This window comes from Erinaceus europaeus, chromosome 7 (genome assembly GCF_950295315.1).
Source record: "Erinaceus europaeus chromosome 7, mEriEur2.1, whole genome shotgun sequence".
Classification (NCBI taxonomy): Eukaryota; Metazoa; Chordata; class Mammalia; order Eulipotyphla; family Erinaceidae; genus Erinaceus; species Erinaceus europaeus.
Window position 1 is genome coordinate 79,278,013 of NC_080168.1, and position 10,989 is coordinate 79,289,001.

General features: G+C 38.1%; 1 non-coding gene across 1 annotated transcript; it reads right to left on the reverse strand.

Moving 5' to 3' along the window:
- Positions 1-489: 489 nt before the first annotated feature.
- Positions 490-594, reverse strand: LOC132539621 (U6 spliceosomal RNA). The gene has a single exon (XR_009550959.1). It is a non-coding gene; the product is annotated as a U6 spliceosomal RNA (small nuclear RNA).
- Between the last annotated feature and the right edge of the window lie 10,395 nt (positions 595-10,989).

Consider the following 10,989-nt stretch of genomic DNA (forward strand, 5'->3'; position numbering starts at 1 on the left):
GAAGCATGAATTGGCCTGCCAACACTCATGTCCAGTGGAGAAGCAATTACAGAAGCCAGACCTTCCACCTTCTGTACTCCATAAAAATCCTTGGTCCATATTCCCAGAGGGATAAAGAATAGGAAACCTTCCAATGGAGGGAATGGAATACAGATCTCTGATGGTGGGAATCATGTGGAATTGTACCCCTCTTATCCCACAATCTTGTCGATCATTATTAAATCACTAACTAATAAAAATACAAAAGAAGTCAATCACAAACCCACTTATAACATTATGTCTTAAATTTAGTGGCTTAAATTATTGTTACTTGTATTCTTTACCAAAACCTTGAAATGAGCCTATTATCCACATATACTTCAGACAGGAAAACAGGTTCAGAGAGCTGAAGGTTAAAAAAGTAGTAAACGGAGAAGATTCCAAGCCAATCATAATTATGACTTAATTTTTTTGAAAATATGTGTGATTATCTTCTTTAATTTCTTTTTTTTTAATATGGAATGCTTCACAAATTTGTGTGTATCATCCTGGTACAGGGGCCATGCTAATCTTCTCTGTATCCAATTTTAGTATATGTGCTGCCAAAGTGAACACCTTCTTTATTTTCTTAACTGTGATCTGACAACATATTTTTTTTCCTTCTTCTTTATGGGGGGGTTAATGTTTACAGTAAGTGCAGTTGTTGACACATGTGTAAAGTTTCTCATGACACATGTGATGATCTTTAGACATGCTGGCAGCTGCAGAGGCAGAGCAGGTGGTGCATGACAAGTGTTATGTTCACTCTGCTGTGACAGCTGTGTCAGTTTTCAGTTGGTACAAACATGAAGTACCCAGGGCACTGATTTCCAAAAGGCTCACCAGAACAGTGAGCCTCACCACCTCAAATCCCAGAATTTCAAGCCACAGCTCTTCTAGTATTCTAAGACTCAGTAGGGGTTTGATGACCTGCTAAATCACTGATAGTATCAGACTGTTATTGCTGTGTAAATTGATGTGAACAAAGTTCAATATTTGACTTAATGGGAGCATAAGACACAGCAGGTAAAGTGACTTGTTTTGCCAGTACTTTTTTGAGGCTGCCAATATTAGGAAATAAGCACACACCATGAAGGGGAGAAGAGAAAGAAGGTGAAAAAACCATCTCCTCCAACCCCTGTGGATAGTAATCTGGAGAACTCTCAGAAGGCTAGAAATGGACCTACCCTATGATCTGGCAATTCCTCTCCTGAGGATATATCCTAAGAAAACAAACACACTCATTCAAGAGATCTGTGTACACTTATGTTCATAGCAGCACAGTTTGCAGTAGACCAAGCTTGGAAGCAGCTTAGATGTCCAGCAACAGATGAGTGGCTGAGAGGACTGTGCTATAATACATAATAAGATACTAGTCATCTATTAAGAATGATATCACCTTTTCCAGCTTGGATGGTGCTTGAAAATAATCATGTTATATGAGATAAGCCAGAAAGAGAAGGATGAATATGGAGGGGATGGTTTCACTTGTAGGAAGAACTTAAGATACAAGAACAGAAAGGGGTAACATAAAGTAAAACTTAGGCTGGTTTAGTGTATTGCACCAAAGCAAGGGGCTCTGGGGAAAGAGAACAGGAGGAGAGGTGTGGGAGGAGAGGGGACATTCAGGCCCTGGTGTACAATGATGGATCCAAGTGAGGGGGAGAGGGAGGAATGATTTGCAGGCATCTAATCTGATGAGAAATCTTGTTCATATGTCAATAACTGTACTTTAAGCCATTAACCTCCCAATAAAAAAATAAAGCAACAACAAAAACAAAGTTTCTTGGGTGTGGGAGACAGCATGATGGTTTTGCAAAATAATTTTCATGCCTGAGACTTCAAAGTCCCAGTTCAATCCCCAACACCATCATAAGCCAGAACTGAGCACTGCTCTGACCTCTATCTCTGTCTCATTAAAATAAAATTTAAAAAATTCTTAAATATCTGCATTTCCTAAAATCTTGCTTTGAGGGATATTTAAATGGAGGACTGTAATACTAGGAATCAGAATGTAGAAGCCGGAGTAAGAAATGCTACAAAGCAACATCTATGCCAATGCTGTGAATAAGTATGAAGCCAGATCTTACTCTATGAGCCCTGGATGGGAAGCAGACACAGGAGAAAGAGACCATATTTGCACAGACTGTCTTCACATCAAAGTTAAAATGGATAAAGGCTAGGATATCTTGTCAAACAACATCAAGAACTGACTATCCCTAGAGATCATTCAAAACCAGTTCTTGGAAAAGCTGGCCAGTATTTTATGAAAAATAAGACACTTCTGTGCATAAAATGTCAGAAAATTCTGTGTTCCAGATGGGAAACAACACACTTCTCAGGCAGCATCAGAGTCTGGAAAGTCTCCACATCCTGCAATCTGCACACTCTGTATATTATCAAAAACTGTTTATTTGGAGTTGGGTGGTGGCACATCCAGTAGAGCACATCTTACCAAGCACAGTGATCCAGGTTTAAGTCCCTGGTCCCCACCAGCAGGGGTAATATTCATAGTCAAGCTGGTCTTCAAGTCTCTCTCTTTCTCTCTCTTCCTCTCTCCCTACCTCTCCCTCTCCAGTCTCAGTTTCTCTCTATCCTATCAAATAAAAAGAAAGGGGAAAAAAGTAAGCTTCCAGGAGGAGTGTATTCATCATGCAGGCACCAAGCCACTGCTATAACCCTGGTGACAAATTTTTTTTAAATAAATAAAGTTGTCTAGTAAGGCCAGGGGAATAAGCAGCAAGGCAACTCTCATGAGAGTAGACATGAATGAAGATAGGAGCCTTGAACAGAGGAAAGACCACCAGGAAGTTGACACAGAAATTAATGGAGCAATTGAGTATAGAAACCAAGTAGGGGGAGCACTTAGCTAAGAACTAGTGGGGAAACTCAGCCTCCAGTGTCTCCTAGACCCTGTTCTAACTTACAGGCATTTTCCTTCCAATCTTTCCTTCTCAAAAGAGAATATGAGGATGAAAGAATTTTTCCTGGTTGACCTTTCCAGACCACCCCCCACCCCACCCCTCTGCAATGATCTTAGACTCCAGCATTCTTAAAGTCTTTCATTTCTTCTCCAGATTGGTTACATTTGTACAATCGGGGTAAAGTGAGTGCTAAAAAGAAGTAAGAGAAGTCTAGAAGAGGGGTGCGTGTAGCCTCTTTCAAGAAGAGAGGCAGAAATTTGCTTTAATAATGGATATATATATATATATATATATATATATATATATATATATATATAGTTTTGTATGACTTTCAATGAATGCCATATGGTCTTGTGAAGAGATGGGAGCAAAATTCAATAAATAGCTCACTGAAAATACAGAAACTGAACACAGTAAATCTATCTCATGAATCTTGTGTAATAAATGGCTTTTTTAAAGTCAAAGGTTGGGAGACAGCAAAATACCTCATTTAGAGAGTGTGCTGCTTTGTCATGTGAGCAACCCGAATTTGAGCCCAGCCTTCACTTCATCAATACAAGTTCCAGTGCTACAGATTCTTTTCCTTCCTCCCTCTCCTCTGTCTCTCTAGGTCTCTTCTGTCTCTTTTCTCTATCTATAAAAGTCAGCTTGGAGCAGTGAAGCCCCAGAGATGACAAAAAAAAAAAAAAAGTTGGTCAAAAGTTAAACACTGACTCTATATTTACTAAATGTGTTTCACAAGCACACTAGGTGAACTGTGGAAACCTGACCTTTTAGTGAGAATTCTGTATAAACATAACTTTAGATCCTTGAGGTCCAAGTAGGATTGGCATTTTCCCTAATTAGCATATATTTTCAGATGTGAAAACACCTTAGATTTTAGACTACACATAAATATGTTTGGTTTAAACATATGTGGCCACACATCCTTGAAAAATGACAATACCCAGTATTACTTTAAATGTATAACATGCAACAATTCTTAATTTCTTATCAGAGAGCCCATTCTCCTATATTTTCTATAATTTCATTAGTTAATAAAATTATTTGACTGGCATTCATTTCTTTCTTCTGAAGCTTCTGCTTTGTAAGTTTGGCGTTCTGATTTAACTACTTTAAAATTAAGAAGTATTTGCTGTTGCACTGGCTCCTAAGCAGCTCCCCAACTATAGATAAAGTGAGAAAGGTCACTGTGTAGTGATACCCTCTGCTACACTGCAGAACACTATTGCCTTAGACAAGAATGGCAAATCCCATATCCATTTTTCATTTTTAAGTTCTTTTATTTAATTTGCTAGTGTAAAGTGCACATCACTAAATATATCCTCGGATAAAGGAGATTATGTGATAAGCAACTAGATCCCTAAAAATTATTAAATCCTTGGTGGTCACTTTATTTTCATCATCTCACCTTTAAATAAGGGCTCTAACATTTACAAACCACTGTGTGACATACTTGCGTAAGAACACTGCCTGGCTATTTGCAGTTCCAAATTGCCCTGAGAGAGAGGAGTGAAATCCCCCCTCACATTAGAATGCTGAAAAACAATCATCTCTTCTATATATAGTATAATCTAAGGGTAACTATAAAGGAAAATGAGACTGATGTTCAAAGTGAAAGAAAATGTGCTCTTAATTGAACTAGTTTTATGCTCAGATAAAAAATATTTTGATGGATGAAATGACTTGATTTCAATATATATATATACATATATATATATGCCAGACTAGCTTGGCAGGTGTTTCTTCCTGGGCACGTGCTCTCTGGGTTGGAGAGAACTCAACTGGAGCCAACCTGGGCTGCTGCTTACTCAGCGACGCGGGAGAGAGAAGAGACCAGGAACTCATGGCGGAGCGGGAATGCAATGCAATGCCTTTACTGATCAGAGACACGCCTTTATATATATCTTAAACCAGAAGTGGCAAGTGGGAAAAGGAAATGGCTAGGAGAGGGGGTGGAGAAAAGAAAAGAGTGCGAAGGTAGAAAGCTTCCATAGCAGCTGTTGCGAAGGTTCTAACCAGTGGGATTAACCAATACCCTGCAGGCAGGGCGGGTCTCAGGCAAAACAATGATTATGTAAATAGACCAAAGCATCAGAGCAGGGGGGCTTACCGACATAATGTAGGCTTAATTGTTTAAAAATTCCTGGAGAATGTTGAAAATACCTTTCTCAAATACATAATGGCCCACTAAGGAGAAGCCATGATTCAGAAGAGCATTAATTTCCTTTTAGGTTAATAGTGAAGCTAACTTTCAGTTAGTGAGCATGAAATTGCCTCTTTTCACTCTCACTTAAGCATCTCAAAAAACTAACATATGTGTTTCACTTTTATACAGCGTGTATTTCACCTGCAATCCCAACATCCATGTGGAGGTAAATCTATTAAATTTAGTTCAGTCATAATGCTTATTCCATAGTGCTTTCTGTTCTCAAACTCCATACAATTTCTTTGATTTTAAGTACCACCTGTGTCTAAAAGTCTTAGTTGATTTCCTCTCTCTGCTAGGTCGATCCTGAGATCTATAGGAGTACGTATGCTTTTCTGCTTAGTATTATAACTATATAGTATAAATCTTTTTTTAAATAACATTTTTATTATCTTTATTTACTTATTGGATAGACAGCCAGAAATCAAGAGGGAAAGGAGTGACAGAGAGGGAGAGAGAGACGGAGAGACACCTGCAGCAATATTTCACCACTTGCAAAGCTTTCCTCCTGCAGGTGGGGACCAAGGCCTCAAACCCAGGTCCTTGTGCATTGTAACATGTGCACCCAACCTGGTGTGCTACCACCCAGTCCCAGTATTATGACTATACTCTGATAACTATACTTACATAGCTTAAACACACACACACACACACACACACACACACACACTTGCAGGTTCTTTTTTTTAAAAAATAAATTTTTTAAAATAAATTCTTAAAAAGAAAAGATTTAAAATGAACAATCAAACAAACAGGGCACACCAGGCCTAGAACATAGTCAACCCCAAATAACTAAGGAAAGCAACTGAAAGCCTATACTTGTTATGTTAAATCCTATTGAAAGGTACTTTAATGAGCAGTGCTATAGTTCAGTAGCTACAGTGAAAGACTTGCAATGTCCTAAGCCCTAAATTCAACTATGTGAACTGATATTTCAGAATGCCTATAAAAAAAATGAATAGATAGTGTCAAAAGACTATTGTGTAAATATTTTATGGGAAAAAAAGCTAGTTTTAAAGCTCAGTACCTTGTGTGCAAGTTATAATTAACAAAAGCTACTATCTATGTAGTGCATGCTATGGGCTATACATTGTTCTAAATCCTTATATGCATTACAATCCACACAACCACCCATTGAGCCAAATGCTGTTGTTACCGTCATTGTCAAGATAAGTATTCTGAGAAATAACTGCGTTAAATAATCCTCATAATACATACATGCTATGTGGTAAAATTAGGGTAGCAACCCAGGCAGGTAGACCCAAGGTCCTTCACTTACTACAGTGTAAAAAAATATATATATACTTACTCTTCAAGAATACAAATTTATGCAGCACTGCTTACTAAACCCATGGTACAAGAACAAATTAAATACATGAAAGTAACTGTTAATATGAAGGTATGGACAGGGCAGAGTTAAAAGGGTAATTTCAATGAAAACTAGAATTACAGAGTGGGAAGGAAAGGGTAACATTAAAAATGCTTCAGAAGTAAGTCTAGGAGACAAGCACAATGGTTACACATAAAGTCATTCCTGAAGCACTGAGGTCCCAGATTCCCAAGCAGCACTGTCATCCAAAATTGATCAGTCTTTTGAAAAAACAAAATAGAGTTCAGTAGGACCAATGGTAATAGTTCTCTATACATTGACTAACTAAACTCTGTTTCTGCATTGAAACCAACAAAACAAAAGCAATGATGCCTTGAAAACAACAAAACCCATACAATACTCATTAAGAATATGATACACCAGAGACTAACATACAGCTTTCCAATAAAATCAAAAGGGCTAGTTTTCCTCTCTGCATTAATGTAAATGCTTATTCCCTTGCTTGAGCCCCACAGGAAACAGTTGCCTTCCTTGAGAAAAGAAAAAACAGATGTCTGCAAAGAAATGACTCACAAGGAGTGATACATCTGGGAATTCCTTTTTCTCCTGTTAGACATGAGGGTTTTAAAAAGTAGACATTCTGAAGCATGTGTTGTGCTACAGAGGCACTCAGCTTAAATGGAATCATTTCACTACTTGAATGACATTCGTGTCAAAGGCAATATGTCACATTTAATCTTTGCCTATGCCATCCACATTAATTCATATGGACAGAGAACAGAAAACTGTTATTTTGAACTTTCATCATTCTACCACTAGGAATAGATGACAAATAGACTACTACTAACTAATTGCTAGTTAAAGAAAATAAAGAACATTAGGTAATTTACACATTAGGTAATATATAAAATATATATTTCAGAACACCACATCCCCAAATTTAATACAATAAACTTTAACATAAAATACTAAGTCAAAAGAAACACAGTGTCATCAAAACTTGAAAATTAGGGAGAAACAATAGAAAAGCACATTAGGAGAATGCAACAAGATAAAATCAAGATCACTTCAGGAAGCCAGCAAGCCACAGCCACCACCATACTACAGATGCTACAATGATTCATTCCATCCTGACTTTCCTGGGAAGACAACCTCACCAATGTGGCCTGGAACCTCACCACCCCAGAGCCCTACCCCACTAGGGAAAGACAGAAACAGGCTGCTGGTATAGATCCACCTTCCAATGTCCATGTCCAGCAGAGAAGCAATTACAGAAGCCAGAATTCCCACCTTCTGCACCCCATAATAATTTTAGTTCATACCCCCAGAGGGATAAAGAATAGGGAAGCTTTAGGATGGAATGGGACATGGTACTCTGGTGGTAGGAACTGTATGGAATTTTACTCCTGTTGTCTTACAATCTCATTATTCATTGTTGTATCTTTAATAAAAAATTAAAAGAGAGAGATGAAAGGCAAAAAAAAAAAGGGACACACAGAACCCATGTCCTTCAAGCACTATGTTTTATTAAACATGAATAAAGATTAGTGTGGAGGGTGGAGGAAGAAAAGTAAAACAGGATATTGTTAACTAGACCTTTTATACTTTAAACAGTAGCTTTAACTATACTTACTTATAATATACACTAACAAAATGCTTATTGGATAAATAGCAATTAATTTGTGTATATAAGAAGACAAGGAACATACTGTAGAATAACGTCAGCATCCAGCTCCAGGTTTAAAAATAGAGCCCCCAAAGGACTAGGTTCAGACTCAAAAGGAGTAACCAAAGATTTATTTCATCAGCAACTCTGCTTCCTTCCTACAGGGAGAAACCAAGACCTGGTGACTGGATCCCAGCTTTCTAATCTTCCTCATTTCCAAGAATATAAAAAACAGCTATTACCAGGAACATAGAAACCTAATCTGAATCACAGGTTCAGGCTTTAGATTGCATAGTCAAGATGTTATTCTTGGGATCACTAAAGTGCCCATGTTACAATGTGCAAGGACCTGGGTTCAAGCCCCTGGTCCCCACCTGCAGGAGGAAGTTTTATTAGTGGTGAGGCAGTGCTGCAAGTGTCTCTTTCTTTCCCTTTCTCGCCCCCTCCCCTCTCAATTTCTCTATCAAAAACATTAAATAAACATTTAAATAATTAATTTCCCTTTTTGCAAAAGACTAATGTGACAGATTAGCTTCTTCAGTACTAGGCAGAATCTGTTCTCTTGTTCAGTTTGTTCCTTCTCAATATATAATCCTATTTGTCACTGAGTTTGATCATAATGTATTGGACCTAAGAATCTCACTATAATTATTTTTTAACATTTGAATAACTGCAGTAAAATATTTTAGCCTAGCGTCCAGATGGTGGTGCACCTGGTTAAGCGCACATGTTACAATGTGCAAGGACCTGGGTTAAAGCCTCCAGACCCCGTCTGTGGGGAAAGCTTCACAAGTGGTGAGGCAGTGCTGCAGGTGTCTCTCCGTCTCTTTCCATTTCTGGTTGTCTCTATCCAATACATAAATATAGATAAAAATATTTTAGTATATTTCCTTTCCCTTCTATTACCCAGAATTCCTGGCAGTGCAGTGTGACAGCCCTGGGCCAAAAAACATATACATTAAAAAAGGGACCTCTGGGCCTTTGCAGACCTGTAGGCAGGAGTGAAACACTTGTTTTGACTTCACATTTTTATACTTACTTTCCCACAGCAACTACAAATTTCTTATTGAATGGATTGAGAAGCTGTCTGATTTGATTGTCATTTCAGTGAATTTGTGCCTCTGACCTCCCCTGAATCGCTATTTTATTGCTATTTGAAGCAATGTTCTGCTGCAAATCACAACTTCTGTCCCTATGGCAACCACGTATACATGAGATGTTACTGCTTCTTTTCTGCTAGTAGAAAAATACAGAACAGGAGTCATAAATCTGGCTGGTGACCCTTTCTACACCATCATGCTTGCATCTTACTCTCAGCTGCACAAGTTCAATTAGGAAACCCCAAGCTAACCTTAACAGTTGCATGCACAAGCAGGCCATTCCTTCATTAGGTGTAAATGAAAAATAAATGTGTAAATTGTATGTGTGACTACACATTTCTGGATATGAACACAGAACAAAGGACGTTCTCTGGCTAAGCACAATTGCTGATGATTATGGGCTAAATTATTTTCTTTTGTCCTGTTCATATCTTTCTATCTATTTCTCTCTATCACTTCCTCTCTCTTTACCTTCCTTTTTTCTCCCTCTTCTCCCCCCCTTCCTTTCCTTCTTTCTCTCCTTTTCCCTCTTTTTGCTTTTATTTTGGATCTCTAGCTTTTCAAACTGATGTTATCTTGGATAATTTACTGGAGAACATTTATTTAAAATGTAAACATTATAAATTCTACCAGATCCTGGGTGGAAGGCAATAATTCACATTTAAAAGTCTTCCCTTTGAGTTTAACAAATGCTAGAAATCTGAGGACCACTGCAGGACATAACTTTGAGGGGGGAAAGAAAGAACCTGTGTTTCTTTGTATTCCTTGAATCTTCCCCAATACCCATCACATTTAAAACTAGGTGGGATGTGCATTCTTTCATGATACTGACAAACATAATTTCATAACTAAAATATCTTAAGAGCCACCCTGGCCTCTGTTTACTCCAAGAGACTATAGTCTATAATCAAGGGGGGATTTAGATGCTAATAAAATTATATGGGATGTAATTTCTCATATGGGTTCTGGACATAATAAGTACAGATTGAGAAGTACTTAACTTTGATCCAAAAGCATGTGTTTGGAAGCTTGTAGTCCATTTCATGAAACCATAATACTGAACACCAAGAGGAAAACTCTCTACCTTTCAACTTTACCTTTGGTGATTTCAAATGGCAACTATAAAAATCTATGGGAAGTACTAATGCAAAGAGACTCTGCACAGCTATGCAAATAGAGATGAAATCTGTTCACAAAGCATCCTGGATTTCTGCTCCATTTTGGCCTCTAGCTAAGTAGAAGAACCCTTCATTCATAGATTTCCTTCCAGACAGTATACAAGACACACAGAATCTGAAAGATAAGACATGAATTCCGGGGAGTCGGGCTGTAGCGCAGCAGGTTAAGCGCAGGTGGCGCAAAGCACAAGGACCGGCATAAGGATCCTGGTTCGAACCCCGGCTCCACACCTGCAGGGGAGTCGCTTCACAGGCGGTGAAGCAGGTCTGCAGGTGTCTATCTTTCTCTCCCCCTATCTTCCCCTCCTCTCTCCGTTTCTCTCTGTCCTATCCAACAACAATGACAACAACAATAATAACTACAACAATAAAACAACAAGGGCAACAAAAGGGAATAAATAAATAAAATGAAATATTTAAAAAAAAAAAAAGACATGAATTCCATGTTCACCGCATGTGTGAGACCCCAGGTTCTTCAACTACTGGCATTGACATGCCAGAGTAGTGCTCAAGTTTCTCTCTTTTTCTCATGAACTAAAGAAATCTTTATTTTATTTTATTTTT